We start from the raw sequence: 17,912 nt of genomic DNA, 5'->3' as shown, positions 1-17,912 counted from the left end.
ATGACAGCAGACCCTACCTGCACTAAATGACAGTATTAAATACTGAATTCACAAAAGCCCACTCCTGGAATGAATGTCTTACACAAGTTTACTATTATACATTTCTTGGCACTGAATTTTAGGCAGTCACTGTGGTATCAGTTATTAGTTTATAGCAGGCCTTCTTGCACAGTATGTCTTTGGGGGATTCTATGAATGTGTCGAGCTTGCAATCACCTGTGAACTTGGTCATCCAGAGGCCAGTGACATTAGATTTTATTTCAGAGAAGAAGATGCCAAAAAGGAGATGCCCCAGCACCAAGCACTTGCTGACTCTGCTAGTGACTGACCGTTTTGTAGATTTCTTTGGACTTATCTGTAAACCAGCTGATTATCTACTGGGTGACACAGGAGTTTACACATAATCTCATGAGCTTGTTTACAATGCTTGAGTAGGGTATGATGTAGAATGCCTTGACAGATCAAGGTAGGCCATATTCACCATTTTATCCTCATCCATTGCTTTGATGACTTTCTTAAAGTCCATCAAGTTTAGCAGGCATGATCTGCCCTTGACTAAATCAACCTGAGTTAGGTCCAGTGTCTGAAGGTTTTCAATGTCATTATTTATCATATCCATGACATTTTTTCTGTGACTTGACATGTGATACTAGTCAGATTTATAAGTCGGCAATTACCCTGGTATGTAGATGGCCTGCCCTTGTGACTAGGGATAACAGCTACAATCCTAAATTCATTTGGCATAAAATCTGTTTGGAGGCTGTGGTTAAACAATCATTCTACTGGGTCCTTCAGGTCATTATTTCCTGCTATCTAGAAGATATCTTGGGATATTATTGGGACCCATCGATTAAATATATTTGGCCTTTTATTGATCATTGAGAATCTATTCCCTAGTGATAGTTATAGTTGGGGTTACTTCTTGAAAGGTGTCAAGAGGAGAAAGAGGGATAAAGCTGGAGCAGACGTTATCAGGCAGTAGATTTGCTATATCCTCTGGCTCAGTATAGGTAGCTTAATTTACAATTAGTTTAGTATACTATTGTGTATTGCTTTTGAAGTTGCTGACACAGCTAAAGAATGCCTTGTGATCATCCTTAGGCTAGGAGGCTACATTAACTTCAATACATTTTGCCAGAGTGTCACTTAATAGCAGATTGTTTGCCTTGGACTAATTCTTGAAAGTTTTAGATCTGGCTAGTGTCCCCGGTTTTATTTCAAAGGCGACAGCATCATGATCTGACCTGATCTGTGAGGATGTTACACTGTGTGTGTGTGTGTGTGTGTGTGTGTGTGTGTGTGTGTGTGTGTGTGTGTGTGTGTGTGTGTGTGTGTGTTTGTGTGTAGGGAGGGGTGTTACAACCTTCAGCTATGTTCAAGAGGGCTAGGTTGAGTATCTTTGCACCCCTAGTGGGCCTATTGACTAGCAAGAATGTTTGGGCCTGTGAGTTTGGGGTTGTGTAGGATTCCCAGTTTATAGTGGTGTAGCTGAATATGCATGAATATGATATTGGGTTGACTGGAAAGTTACTTTAGTACATTTCATTACCTCACTGCTTATACACATACAAGCTGGCTCACCAATCCTGGGTACAGGGAGGCAGCTTGGCTCACTGCTTTGGCTGCTTGGTTGGGAGGTTGCATATACAAATAAATGTATTGGTAACCTTACCACAGAAACCATTACCACAACTGCAGAAATGGCCAAGTCCCTTACAACCAAATCCTATTGCAGCCCCCCCCCCCCCAACAAAAGATGTAGGTCCAGAGCACTGAACTGCACTGTTACAGCCAGACTGCATCCCCCAAAAATGTATAGACCCTGATGTGACACTGCAATATATGATCTCCTTTGCCCTATCACACTGCTTGCCTTTTTCGTACAGTACAAGGGCAGAGTAGCTGTTAGACTTTTCTTACAAGGCAGTATGTGACAAGCCTCAATGTCATATTATGGCAGCCAGTCCCACAGATGTCCATTCATACAGGTGCTGGCATTCACCGCAAAGCATCCATGCCAGATCACAGTAGGCAGATCACTACCATAGTGGAACTAACCTGGTCAACAAAAACTAAATTAATATAACACATTATGCCTCTCTCCTTCCACCCTTCTGCTTCCTTAAAGGATTACTAAAGGTTTACCCAGTTTATAAACTAATGTAAATATTGTACTATTGCACTCTGTGTACTAGAATGTACATATGCAGTCTAATCTGAATTTACTTGTGTTATTGCTTACATATCTTGTCTTTTTTGATTATGAAATGTTTTGAATTTCATCCAGGCTCATTCCTAATGTGGTTCGTGGTGATCAGTGCACCACCCTAGTAAACAAATATTTCACATCCACACACACAAGCATACACACACACACACACACACACACACACACACACACACACACACACACACACACATACAAAATGTATGCATGTGTATTGTATATATTTTATAAAAGGCCTGTAATAAATCAAGCTCTACCCACAATTGCAAACAGATAATAGATTGAATACAAAATACTAAACAAGGTACCATACAAGCAGCAACACATAGTTACCTGAGTATTACATTATTTCAGTGAAATATAATCTGCAAAATAAAATGTACAAAACATTAAGAACACCTAAATTAGACCAGTAATAAAAGCATGTAACAGGCACTGGTTTATGCAAATGCTACAGCAGTGGTTCAGTCCATTTCCAAATCAACAAGTAAATGGTTATAGCAAGTGATTAACACACTCGGTGTTACACTAAAGAGACACACAGTGAATTATGAATGTACTAATGGAAGTGTAAACAAACAGCAGAAAGCACATGCATACATTTACAAAATTAACAAAGGCCTAGCCAGCTAGCATCATTGTTGGGCAATGCAGATAAGCCATCACTGTCATGGGATTAAAATAACATCATGTTAGTGTATTTCTCTCCTTTGGGAAAACAGGTTATAGACTTAGTTGTTCTGATTAATTACAGCTGATTTTATCTCAATATGCACTTTATACTCAAAGTCTAAGAAATAAATAATGCCTGTGGTCCACCAACTAAAACGCTACTAATCCAACAGCATTGATTTTGCATTTGTGCAGTCCAAATCATAAATAGAAACACTGCTCCAAAATATATATATATATATATATATATATATATATATATATATATATATATATTGGAACACTTTATAATTTTGAAATACTGCAATCTCGAATTTCAATATCTCAAGTTCATAAAGTTGAAGGATCGGAAGATCGCAACCACAGAAGCGCGAATTTCAAAATCTTAAATGCGGGAGATTTTGAATTAGCGGTTCTGGTGTTACGATGTGTGTTTATGTTTAAGTGTGTTGGGTGGGGGCTATTGTGTGTGTTAGTGTGTGTTGTTACTGTGATGTGTGTGTGCGAGAGGAATGTAGTTTGTGTGGTGGTGTTTTTTGTGTGTGTGTGTGTGTGTGTGTGTGTGTGTGTGTGTGTGTGTGTGTGTGTGTGTGTGTGTGTGTGTGTGTGTGTGAGTTTGTGTGTGTAGGTAGTGTGACCTTGGAGTTAGAATATTTAAGTAGGGGGGTGTAGAGGGCACAGCCCCCCACATAGGGGGTGAAGGGGGGACTTGCACACATGCATATAATAAGGGTAGGTGTGTGTGCTTGTTTACTTGTGTGTGTGTGTGTGTATTGTAATGGTGTTTGCAAGTGTTGGGAGATTGAATTTTGTGGTTTTGTGGTTTTGGGATTTAGGGCTTCATGATTGTGAGGTTTCGGGTATCTGGACTTTCTACTTTATGGGCTCGAGATTCTGTAATTCGGGATTACAGCATTTTAAGCTTATAAAGTGAATATATATATATATATATATATATATATATATATAGGGTATATATTAAATCAGCGAACGTTTAAAAAAGTAAACGCTGATTTATTGACCCCATGTAAGCGAAAGCTTATGATACCGAACACTAATATACCAACTCCGAGATCACACTACAGTGACGAAAATGGTAAAATAATGAAGGCGGCCAAGCGATTTCTTTCCTAGTGAAAGAATTTGCTTATATGCTGTTTCGGAATTTTGCCATTTAGTGCTTTCAAGTTCGATCAAGATGCATTTGAAAGAATGCGTCTTCGATCATATAATAGGGAACCTATATATATATATATATATATATATATATATATATATATATATATATATATAAAGAAAAAAGAAAAAAAGAAAGGCAGCATAACCTCCACAGCAACACAAAAGTCTTACGTGACAAAAAGACAGACAGGTGAAGGGGAAATGGTGCCTTAGGCAAAGGGTTCCATGACACCTAACCCAATGTTTCCCACTGCTCCTCTACTATACACATTCCAAAGTGCCTCCACCCCTGGTTCTTCATCACAGACCCTCCCCCATATAGTCCAGATTATTATTTTTGATTCATCTTTTACATTTGTTTTATTATTGCCCAAATGCAGGAATATGAACATGGATGTATTTATAATAAACAACTTTACTTTCATTGTAATAAGTGACATGGGAACTTTAAGAGACACCAATGTATATTGGAATTGAAAAAGGAAAGGAATAAATATATTTACATAAGCACAATACATTGTAATATATGGGATGGATTTATAAAGCGGAATAAAAAACTGAAGTGACTGGAATCAGAAACAAAGCATTGAAGGGGGTGTTGAAAAATAAATTGGAGAAATGCATTGACAATGATTTACTGGTTTAAGAACACTACTGCAGACATCATGGAAAAATCTTTCAGTTTCAAGACACAAATTAAAGAAGCAAATACAGACAATAGTACAATAACAGGTAAATGGCCCAGGACCATACATCTCAAATGTCCCTGATTTTCCAGAATGCTCAGGATTTTTTTTTTTAATCTTAGTTTTAACCTGTCTGTCATAACATCTCAGGTAATCAATGGTGATTACTGTTATTAATTCAATAATGTCATAGTTTACACTTGCATTACTATTGTTTAGAAAATGCACATTGCTTCCAACTGTCTTAATTTAAGTGCATCACAGTGTTATATAAACAGAAAATGTTTTTTATGGTCTTTGTGACAGAATTATTTAAAAATTGTGCTTTTTCAAGAATCCCCAAAAATGAAGATGGAAAGTTTGCCATACAATATGTTACCAATTTGTTGGTAGTAAGGATTAAAAGTTGAGGACAGAAAGAGGCTTATGGTGTAGTAAACTGAGTGTCACACTAGAAGTAGGTGGATAGTGCAAGGCAACATTACATGAACGTTGTCTCCTGTTGTGATCTATCAATCACAGCAGCAAACAACTAAAATTACTTTTGCCACTTTGACAGATATGAAGGAAGTGTGTTTAGTAGGAGGGAGATGAGCTTAAGAACTACAACTCAGGCATAACAAAAGAATGAAAATAGAACACTTTATAAAGAAAAAGAAGTAACAGGCACTAAAATTACTGTTCTGTGTGATTATCTCTGTTTGTCCTTTAAGTAATCATTGAAAAGCAAGAAATAGTAATTAAACCTGACTGACAGAAAGCAGGGTATATGTGAAAACATGTAAAGTCAATGCGTTGACAGGTGCTTAAGGGCTACGATTTAATATTTTAAAGCCAAATACTGCGTTGTGGGATAAATAGAGGTAGACTAAAAAATCAGGATGCTGGACCACGTGTGAGCAGATTCTGGAATTACATTGAAAAACATAAAAAAGTATTTAAATACAAAAGTGGTGTTAAAATGTAGGAAACATCAAGACAATATAAAATAAACTTGTTTTTTTTTTCAGTCTATGGGTGCAGTTCTCCTTTAAAGAGGCAATATGTAGAGCCAGATTCACTAAAGTCTGTTTTTATGCATCTGGAAATTATACATGCTAACCCCAAATTATAGCACAGCTGTCAATGGTATAAACAAAACTAAAATAGTGGATGAAGATGGGATAGAAAATATGGTGGTATGGACATGTCACACAGAGCCACTTATATCATAGGTTAATGGATAATGCATATCTAGTTGGGGCTTACAACTTGATTAGAGAAGTTGAGATTCAGTTATTGCAAATATAAACTAAACCAAGGCAGAGAGATACAGCAGGGGTTTATAGCAGATATATATTGTTTTGTCTTCTAACTGAGATGTCTGTCATTTTGCTGTGTGACAAATACATCAACGAGAGTGAGTGGGCAGTGAGAGTTCTGAGTGTGATCAGGCCTCTGCTGCCTTGGCAAATGATAAGGAATACAAATCAGTCAGTTTCACACAATGGTGGACATACTTCTCAACTGTCCTTGATTTTGTCTGAAGATTTCTCTGTTTCTCTTAAATATCAAGACTTTTTAAGAAAAGGCAGTAGAAAATGTAAATATCAATAACCATTATACTTACATAATTTGCTTACATCATAAAATGTATATACATCCTTTTATTCTTTCAGTTTCATTAGTTAGTAGTAAAAATATTTATAAAGTGCTCCTGATTTAGGCCTTTGTCCTTGACTATTTTTGGCTTTGTCTCTTCGGTTCTGGAGGAAAGAGGCTGGGAGACATGAATGTGGATATTTGAGGTGTGAGGGAAAAAAGGCTGCAGCCTTGTGTCCCTGATCAACCTTATATTAACATAACACATAAAAGTAGGTCATTGCACATCTGTAAGGCCCTTACTTATTATTATTACGCATTTCTATTTATAGTTAGTACAAAAACGTGACTTTAAATGTGAATAAAAAGTAAGATGCATGTAGCACTTAAATCAAGATGACAGAAATAGTTATGGTGATTACTGAGCAAATACATTTATTTTATTCATATACTTAGTACATCCATATATGCATGGATGCATATACTTAGTTTTTTGGTAAACAAACAAAGAAGGTGAAAACTGAAAAAAATATATATCACAGCCGGCGTAACTCTCATTAACACAACAGCATTCAGAGAAGATTTCCCAAGTGTGCTATGACACACAAACTGCTGCATGTCTTCAAGGAAATGAACAGGTTCATTAATTTCACACACCAGGGATGGCCCACACCAAATTAAATTAACATGCAAAATGACATAAATATAAAACTAATTAAGATACTGACTAAAACTCTTTGATTAGGGTAAACTCAGTCCTTATCTAAATTCCACCTAAGTAGCTTTTAAATTTCTGAAAAGACAATTCATGCTTAATTACCCACATACAGGATTTCCATAGGAGCTCCTCTGGGAGTTAAGACATTGCCAAAGACTGTGAAACCCTGTTGAGTACATGTTAATCCCTTATTATCACTGGCAAAGATGCTGCTTCAGAAATGTTGCCAATAAGTCTGCATGTTTGCAGCTGTCATGAGGTGCAGGTGTATTTACTTGCTTATCTTCATTTTTTATTAGCCATAATAATGTTATAACAAGGAATAAAATTCTCTTGAAGAGCGCTATTGTTTCATTTATGATTCAACACTTTGCAGAAGCACATTTAGAAACCCTAGTTTTTAGTTACACTTTCCAAACAACAGCTGCAGGGATAGTTTATTTGTATTACATATGTAGATTACAGGGATGGTTCAGATTTGTACTTGAAAAGTATAGTGCACCATATAAAGCCTAATATATGATTGTACAGAAGGACTTAATACCTTTCCCTTCTTACTGAGAAAAGAATGCAGACTCCAGACAGTTAGTAATGTGTGCATCTATTCACAGTCATATTTAAGTCTATGTTAGGTTTAAAAGAATAATGCAACATGTTATATGAACATTTTTTATATTATACAAGCAGCACAATGATGTTAGCCTAATATAGTCACTGACATTGTAACAAGCACTGTTTCTACAGTCTCTAAAGTGCCACATTTCATTTAGTGTCCTTTCCCTTACGCCTGGTATATTCAAGCACAGTGCCTTCCCTCTAAACCTCAGCATACCCACCATATACAACATCTAAAAAGGCTGCTGACAATATTGTTCAGCAGTAACAACTCCTTTATTTGTGACACAATCAGTTAGCTATTTACTATCATTCCATTCTCCCTAATGTACATTTTTATGGGCTACCTGAGAACATACCTTGCTGTTTTTATGATCCGGATACTTTGCTAAAAATAAAGCTAGCTCTTAAACTAAAGAAAAATAAAGTCTTGACTACAGCCCAGGCAATTCAGCTTTGATTAGTGGCCTGGGTATCTGTTTGAGCTGGTGTGGTGAGGATGAGTGTGTCTATTCTGAGGAGGGAAGCAGACTTGAGCTATCCTGTACCCACAGTCTCTTGCAGGAAGATGGCGATGCAAAAAGGTGACGCAGAAGATGGTAATCTGCCACCAAACTACCAACGTCTAGTCCTTATTGTGGATTCACAGGATCATTTGCTCATGGGCTGGGGGGCATTGTTGCTCCTGCAGCAATACTGGCCACTTGCTGGAAGCACAGGGATTGGGTTAGATCCCTGCACATAAATCCTTTTTACTGAGATAATAGCAAAGCCACTAGCATCATCATGACTGGCTGTATGCTACTTTAAGTTGAAATCAGGCAATCCTGGCCAGTTGACAGGTTTGCATGACACATAAGCCACAATCCACACCTGCAAGAATCACACCTATGCCATCAATGATGTCAAATAGTGTGTATTTACTGGGTTTGGCATAGAAAGACATATCACATACGCATCAAGTAGAACACTTTGAAGGGAAGTTTGCACTATCAAATCCTAATCTGTATGAATCTCAAAGAAGAGTTATATATGGCAGACAGAATGTGTGGAAGCTCACTGTGACATGTGTCATACAGTTGACTAAAGCAACCCTGCTTGACTTAGGTATTGGCCATATGGATACCAGCACATACAAATACAACACTATCATGAGTGAATTCCCTACACACAGCTGGATATTGCATGCATCTGCCACATGTAATAACAATGGATATTGTCTGAAGTATCTGCAACTGGTGTGTGAATTAAGAAGTGATCCATTATAATGAATGGTACAGCAGTATGTTAAACTGATGGCAATGCATCAACTATGCCCATGTGCACAGAAATTGCAGCAGTGTAAATTCAACTGTCAATGATTGAGAAAGCTGTCACAATAATATTGTACACATACCGAACAATACAAGGAGCACACTCTATAAGTAAATGTCAGACCTCACCACATGCACCACATTATCACTGTCCTCTGACATTTACAATGAAAACTTTATACTTTTATGAAATCCTAACATACATCTATATGTGTTCATGCAAACTAATAATTGATAATACTGATGTGATGTGGTAGTACATCCATGATGCAGTACAGTCATCCTGTAGCTGTAACTATGCTACAATTGGACTTCAAACTGTGCATTACCTGCAAATAAAACTTTGGGTATGAATCATATGCAACACGGTGGAACTGTTAACACAGCTGTATAACACTACCTATGACATCACTTGTACATTATATGCCTTTATGTTTATCAGTGCAAATGTGTGAGTTAGGGCCCTGACACTATATATAGACACATTACAACTGAGATGGATGGGTTCATGCAGAACTGAAATCAGCAAGGAGGGAAGTTAATCTAAAAATGTCACATGTTTTGTGTATGTAAGAATTGAAAGTCTTTATCTGTTAATTACCCAAACCTATGCTGAACAAGTGCCAGTCTCTCTTTTATGGGCCAAGTTTTTTATACTTTCACAAATATATGCTACAAACATGGTAGTTTAGTTAATAATACTTTATTAGATGTTAATATTTAAATGCGGTCTTCAATAACAGCACCGATAAACAATAACATTCCTCCTGAATAGTATGAGCCTATGAATATTTGAGCTGTCTTCTGTACTTAGGTTCAAGTGTCTGTACTGTAGAGAACCTTTTACATATTAGTCCAAAGCTAACTTTTATTCTAAAATGCTATATATTTGATCTTTGCTTTATGTCAGTCCAAACTAACTAACCTCCTGACCTCACTGACTGTGACTGTTCTCATAATTACCAAAAACCTTGTAATGTTTTATACACCTCTTTAGCCTTGGTTTTCCAAGTCTTGTCTTGCATGTGCCTTATCTAGCATTCCATTGCAGGTACCTCTTTCCCTTGAGAAAGGAACAATTTATATTTCTGTATTTCTGCACGTCTCATGCTTTATCTTTCCTTTCTAAAGAATTGCCTTTCCCTGAAACTAAATGCATGCATGAAAACACAAGTTTAACTACATTGTCTGCTCTACTATCCTATCTTAATGTACTATAGTGAATTCAATAAGAATACCCTCACTCCAAAAGCTCCCCTGAGATCCCTGATAAATTTTACAAGGACCTTCTTTTGCAATTACCTTATATATGTATTGCTAACTATTGTAATCTGGTTTGAATATATGGCTTTATGCCACCTGACTCATAATCTGAAAATAAAATTTCTTTACCTGGTAAATAAACTTGTAATTTTAATTATGGCCTGCTTGGATTGAGGTAATTACCCTAAAACCTAGATCCATAGTCTTTAGAGTCTTTAAGTCTAAGGTCTGATGTATGTGTGATGTATATAAAACTTGCACAAGTCTACATTATTCTGAAAATCAGTGTCTTTTAATTCTGTGGTTTCTAAAACTGATTAGGCCAGGTAATTTTTTTAACTCAGCACAGAGAAAATTCCATACACATTCTTAACATGCCACTGGGAGTCTTTTAAGTTAGACAGAGTACAAACTGTTAACCCTGCCTATTTTTCTTCTCCATCTTTGTATGCTATAATGGTAAAATTACACTGTCTCTTGCCTTATTGTACCATAACATCTCTCTCTTTTAGCAAATGAAACCTATCCCTGCTGTCCATTGATTTAAATCTTCAAACATTGCACTGTTTTGTCCATTTTCTTTTTTATTCTATAGCATATCAAGCACGATGACTATTTTTTGAAGACTAATTGAAATCGGCACTAGAAGGATACCTTTCTAACTGGTCTTGAAACATAATTATCATATACTGTATTAACTTGTGTCTGTAATTATTTTATTTACCTTTTTAATTTCTTTGTGCTGTAATAGATGTCTGCTTCTTAAATGTGTGTCTGAAATATCCTTTAAATATTTATGAGCTATAATAATTTACTAAAACTTATGCTCTCTTTATTTCAGGTCTATACCTTTGCATTTTCTGTTAGTGTCACTTAAACATTCTAACTAATTTACAATAATTATGTAAAGTGCACTACAATCTGTAAATTAATTAACACATTAAGCCTGCCCCGTTATGTCTTGAGTATACTAAAGAACTATTACTACCTATTCTTTAGATAACTTATCTTAAAACGCCTGTCACAAATAATTCTGTCACTTTACCTTTAATTAATGGCTGAATAATGTAATTATGTTACTTTACTCTTAAAACAAATGAATGAGTAATGTGAAGGAGAAATGTATAACTAAGTATTAGTGCTGTATTCTGAAATTTCACTGAAATGTACTCTACTAAACATGCATAACTAAGTATGAATGTCATATTCTGAACCCTGACTGAAATTTGCATTAAAGTGATACATATTTATACTCAACATTTAAAATAGCTGTGTATAAATGTTATATTCTGGAAACTAACTAAACTAATACTAAAGGAATATCTTTTACTAGTGTTACCTGAATGGGAACATAATATACAAAGTAATTATGTAGGTTCATATTTTTAAGGTATTATACGTCTTTAAATTTCAATTAGATCTAATAGTATATGGTATAAATAGTTAAGTAAAATTATGTGAGGATATCTGATGAAGTCTTGTTATTCAAGACGAAAGCGCTCATTCTGTTGTTGGTGAATAAATTATTTGCTACTGTTTGTGGACCTGGACCTCTGTTTGTGATTAAGAAAGTCAAGTGGAACAAAAGATAATTTATTGCTAAATAAAACCATAATAGAGAATTGTAAAAAGGGGATGAATATATGTATGGCATGGATAGATGGTTCCCTATTATGGTGTCACAGACACAGATTGTCGAATGCGTCTTTGTCGAACAGATAAGTGCGAAAAGGCAAAATAGTGGAGTGACTGTTTAGTGAATTCTTTCCCTGGAAAAGAATTAGTTTGGCCGCTTTCACTACTTTGCGTTTTCGGCACTGTAATGCGATCTTGGAGTTAGTATATTTAAGTAGGGGGATGTGGGGGGCATCGTCCCCCACATTAAGTAATGTTTTACTTTTTTTTTGTTTTTTTTCCCGGAGCAATGATTGTTTTCCATTGGAAAATAATCACTGTTCTGAAGTTTTGACATTGTAAGCTATCGCTTACATGGGGTCGATTATCTGTTGTCCGCTTTTCTGAGTGTGCAATATGATAATATAGACCCGGATAGATTGCAAAAAGGCATTTGACAGCAGCCTACATTCATGGATGAAAGAGTGCTTACAGAAATATAAGATACATCATACATTGATCAATTACATTACTTAGGCCATGAAATAGTGGCAAACTACTTTGCAGTTAAGCTATGACAAAGAGCACTTCATTATTATAGGGATAAAAATTTTAAAGTGGGGATATTCCAGAGTGATTCTTTGTCATCACTGCTGTTTTGTCTTGTCCTTAACCCAATAAGCTATTTCACAGATTATGCCATGGTTAGAATGGGGCTCCCTGAATGCAACCTTCTTTAAAGACTTCTCATCTACTTTTTGAGTATGACTTAAAACTGTGTAGTTCATCAGATGAGGAGTCAAAAGAACAGTTTTAAATGGACAAAACTTTCTTAGAAGATATAAGAATGACATTTTGTCTTGATAAATGTGCAAAAACAATGTTTAAAGCGGGAAAGTTATAGTGCTGAGAAAATATCAATCTGCGACAGGAATGTGATATAAAGGAACTTGAGCAGGAAGGAGTGTATAAATATTTGGGAACTGATGAAGGACAGGCAATAAAACATGAGCAAATATGAATTAAATTCAGTAATGAATACTTCAGAAGACAAAAACTAATATTGAAAACAGTCATCTAAGAATAAAGTCCAAGCTATAAACCAATTTGCTCTTCCTTTTCTAACTTGCAGTTTGGTGTGAATGACCTCCCCAAAAGCTGTTGAATCAGTTGGACAAGAAAAGAAGAAAAAATGCTTCACACTTATCAAATGATATATAAAAATCAGTGTACACCAATATTATGTATTCCTCTTTACAAGGGAGGTATGGAATTCCTCAAATTTTATTAAATGTATAGAGCCGCAGTCTTCAAAGTTTTAAAACATGAGAAGAAGTCTAAGATGACTTATTTACTTAATTTATCAGAAGCATATCAGTCCAAAGTGGGAATAGAAATCATTCTAGAAGTAAACAGAAATTAGGCATTTACTGAATATGACAAAAAACAAAAGAAAAAATATAAGGAGAATAATCAAATGAGAAGGAAAAAATATAGAAAAAGCTTAAATATTATGGCAAGTACAGAGATCTCCTGGAACAATCTCATGCTGATCAGGTCTGAAAAATTCATGTTGATCAGGATTTGACACAGGAATGGTTAAGCAGAGGTGAACTGAAACCAAAAGACAAAATGCTAATAATTATGGTGTAGGATAGTAGACTACATATACATTGGTTTACAAAGTCCATTGAACATGTGGGAGGAAAAGACAAATGCAGGTTCTGTGAAAAAGAACTGGAAACAATCACACATTTTGCTGCTGAGTGTGATATACTCATGGTAGAGGGCCTGTACACTGAAATGCATAATAATGTGGCAAGACTGTTGCACTGGAATTGTGCAAACACTGCAATACTGAAGTTGTTGAGAAGAATTGCAAATATAAATCACAAAGCATTTTAGAGAATTATGAAGTTTTTATCACATGGGATCACCTATTACCAATAGTTCAGAAAATAGAAGTGAGAAAACCAGATATAGTAGTCCAGGTAAAAAGACAAAAGTAGCATTGATCATTGAAAGTGGTGCACTAAGTGATTATAGTGTCTTATGTACAGAGAGACAATGTCATCAAATACCAAGATTTGCAGGGAGAAATGAGAGCAATGTGGAGGAAAGATAGCCAGACAGTTCTAATAGTAGCAAGAGCAACAGGTCTAAGAAAAAAAATTAAAGTCAGATTTAGATACGCTACCAGTGCATGTAACGCTGTATAGATTATAGAAGGAGACAGTTCTGAGCACATTGCAATTATTGCAAAGAGCACTTTTGGTTAACATCAAAGACTGAAAAACACTAATTTCATGAACTTTAAACATAATTTGACTTGGGAATGGGGTCCATTCTCATCGTGTCATTAGAAACCCGAAAAAGTTGGAGAAATTAAATTAGGAGGGACGCTATTTTTCATGATTTTGTATGCTTTTATTGTCCCAATATGAAAGCAGACAACTGCAGTTTATAGAAATAACCAACATTGCCCAGTTTAAGAATGATTCTCAAACCTTTCTGAATAAATACTATGCAAAATTCTATTAAAAATTCTGTTACGACAATAAATATATTTACTTGTTAATCCTGTGTGACATTTATTTATTTATTTATTTATTTATTTAGTTAGCATTTGTTTACTGGGAAAATCCAGCTGGACCAGGTCCGTTTTCAGTGGAGGCCGGGGAGAAAAGCTCTACAATTAAGAAGATTTTTATACAATGAGAAATATACAAACTGGTAATACAGAAAATTATTTACAAGCAGAGATATTCAAAACTTTGTTAACAATAGGTTATCAGGCATTGCAGGACTGAGATACAGTTAGAAATAAATTTACAAAGGTAGTATGTACTGCTTACAGTTTTAGTAAGTATGCACAGAAAGGAGTACAAAGAACAGTTTGGTATATTATGAGTCAGTATTTCTATGTGAATAGAATAGTGTGTATTCTAGACTGGAGTAGTTTGGTAGAAGAGAAGAGAAGGTATATAGATTATCAAGTGATACAAGGGCAAATCCAGTCATCTCACCTTGTACATTTTAGTATTCCTGCTTTTGTGCATTCTGATAATAACTGTCTTAAGAAAATATGCAAGTTGCCGATTGAGTATATCAGACTGTCTTCAGTAATGGCAGAGAAAGCTCTTTTAGAGGATTATATTCAGAGTTTATTATTACACTACATGTTAAATAGTCAGGCAAAGTGTGACAGAATTTTTAAGGTGTCTAATGAACATCATTTTGCATCACAGAATTAATTTTTGTTCCACAATTCCTTCTTTGATGTATGTGCACAATTTTTCAGAACATACTATTACTAATGTTACTGGAACAGTGCTTTCAGTGCACAATATAGTCTGACCTGCCAGTTGTTGCACTGTACATCTAGGATTTGTTACAAGGGCTTTTATAACCATATGTGATTACACAGGATAGCCATTTCTAACACAAGTACAAATCATAAAAAACCTGCCAGTTATAAACATAGGCTTGAAACACCCAGCAATGATTTTTTTTCTAAGTGGAAGCCATTCACAAGTCATCTAGTTAGCCGATAAGCTCATTACACAACTACTTTATTGTAAGAAGTAATTGATAAGATGGGGGTGAAGCTGATGAGCCATTTTCATTTACAGTCTGACCAGTGGTAGAATATATAAAACTGCAACAAATGCAACAATATTTTGTAGTACAAAATATACCAAATAAAAATACTGAATGGAAATAGCAGAGAAAATATCAAGATATCAAGCAAGAAAAGGTAAGAGACAGAGATGATGTTGTCGGGAGAATACATTTTATGTGAACTATTAAACATCAGATGAGCTTAATACAACAAAAGATGACACTTAAAAATGCAGACTGTCCATTCCTCCCTCAAGTATAATAGTTTAGAAAAAAAGAAGAAAATGTGTCCAAGGAAGCCAAAGGTTACCCAGTAGGAAGTAAATACGATAAATGCTGCAAACAAACCAGGCATCCACCAAGGCTGTAAAGTATAAAACTTTAACTCACAGACTACACAGGATAAGCACTTTCACACGAGTTGTGCTTCATCAGATCCACAGAATAAAACAACATAACCCATTAAATACTAAAACGTGTTCTTCATTTAACTAATAAAATACAGCAATCAATTATTGATGTACACTTTTTTTCTTAAGAATTGGTTTTAAAGGAACAGAGGCATTAAGGCCAGGCAGTTTATTTGCCTGCAACTTTACAATCCACTTTGTCTCTGCAGTTTCAAGTCTGTTACTAAAATCACCATGCCTTCTGTTAAAATATAGCAATTGCAACACTATAAAATCAAAACTATGATCAAGTTCCAAGTAATACAGGTTAATCTTATTACTGTTCGGTGTGGTGACATCTGTAACAGAACAGAATTGAAAGAAGTTGATTGGATTATTAGACTTAGAGCTGACTGCCACCCAGGCCTGAATGATAGAGTGTCTATCAAGCCTAAGCTTAAGGCAAGGAAGTTACGTTCCTGACGTTGATTATTTGTGCAGTGATATGCTTATGAACTTGTATGTGGATACATTTTAGACATCTGCACATACCCCCCCCCATGGTATTCCTTCAGAATCCAGTATATGTTATGTATATTATCTATACAATTTACTGTGTTTGCTTAGGAACATGAGCTCTATGAGTAGCGGCACATTACCTTTGCTAGACTTGTTTAAGATTGCATTATTTATATAGGTACACTATCTGGTTATTATTCATTTATGGACAGTCTATTTAGTTATGCAGCTTGAGTTGTAAATGACAGCGCCCCTAAAATTTCTTATGGCAAAATTTTTATGGTTGATTTTTTATATAATTAAACAAATGTGTTTTAGATGCATGAGTAAGATGGGATGCAGTATGCAATGCTTGTTGATAACATTTGAATAAGCATTCCATAAACTTTTTTACCATGGTATTACATTTTTAAAAGTTTAATAGACAGGATTTTGCTGTTTTTAGTACTTTTAATAGTTTTGCATGTACGTATTTTGTACGTAATAGGCTTTTAAAATTTCAGCGCTATCACTTTATTTTATTTAAACTATTCCTTAACAGGAAATGACATAATTTTTTCAAATGGAAAGTGTATTTATGTACCTTGTTTGCATAGCATTTTCAATGGCCTGAGGAAGACTATTGTTGAAAGCTCTCGCCTTTTTATGTTAATTAAAGTTTATTCCGCCTAACGCTTGGTTGCTCTTGATTTTGGAACTTTGTTACAAGCTATTGTTAGATGGAGGGAAGCAGCTGTCTTTACCTGTGCTGATTTTTCTGTTTGAAACTGCTTTTCAGAGTGTTGAAAGAACTATTTCAGAGTGGTGAATCTCCAGGTTTGAAGAACTACGCACCTGCCATTTGGATTTTTTCCAGTTGGATTTATTTAGCTGAGTAACGTACTTGTTGTGACTGCCTGTTTGTGCCTTCCACTTTTTACCTTTATTTATTACTTCTTTCCTTGGGAAGGTACAGTGGTGCACCTTTGTTATATATTTTGAATTTTTATTTGTTTGGCACCAATGGCAGAAACTAATCAGAACATTGTGTCAATTGAATTACCGTATAAACCAGAGGTCCAAAGTAGTAGTAAGAATCGGTTTACAAATGCAGTCATGGGAGATTTGAACCCTTTATCCTCCTATGTAGTTTCTGAGAAACAGAATGAAAATGGTATTCTACAAAAAGAACACCAAGGCTTGACTGTGCTGTTACAGGAAATGGAATCTGACTTTTTTAAGCTAAAACGTCTCCAACTGTAACGACAGCATTTTGAAGTATGCATAAGCCGTAGGATTATCCCAAGAGGTCTGCGCATACTAAAAATGCCTACAACAGGTACTGTTTATCCTGAACTTCTGTATTTATGGCAACAGATTAATCTAGACACTAGTATTAAGTACATGGAGTTGCTTAGTGCCTATTTTTTAGTGCCTATTTTTTACCACAAGAGACAGACTTGAGAGAACGGATACAAAAGCAACAGTTACAGTTATATGATGTATACCCTGACCATGTATTGAATGTTCCAATAG

This window comes from Protopterus annectens, chromosome 2.part0, assembly GCF_019279795.1.
Source record: "Protopterus annectens isolate FY-2018-M chromosome 2.part0, PAN1.0, whole genome shotgun sequence".
In the NCBI taxonomy this organism is placed as follows: domain Eukaryota; kingdom Metazoa; phylum Chordata; order Ceratodontiformes; family Protopteridae; genus Protopterus; species Protopterus annectens.
Note: the sequence above shows the minus strand (reverse complement) of the source record.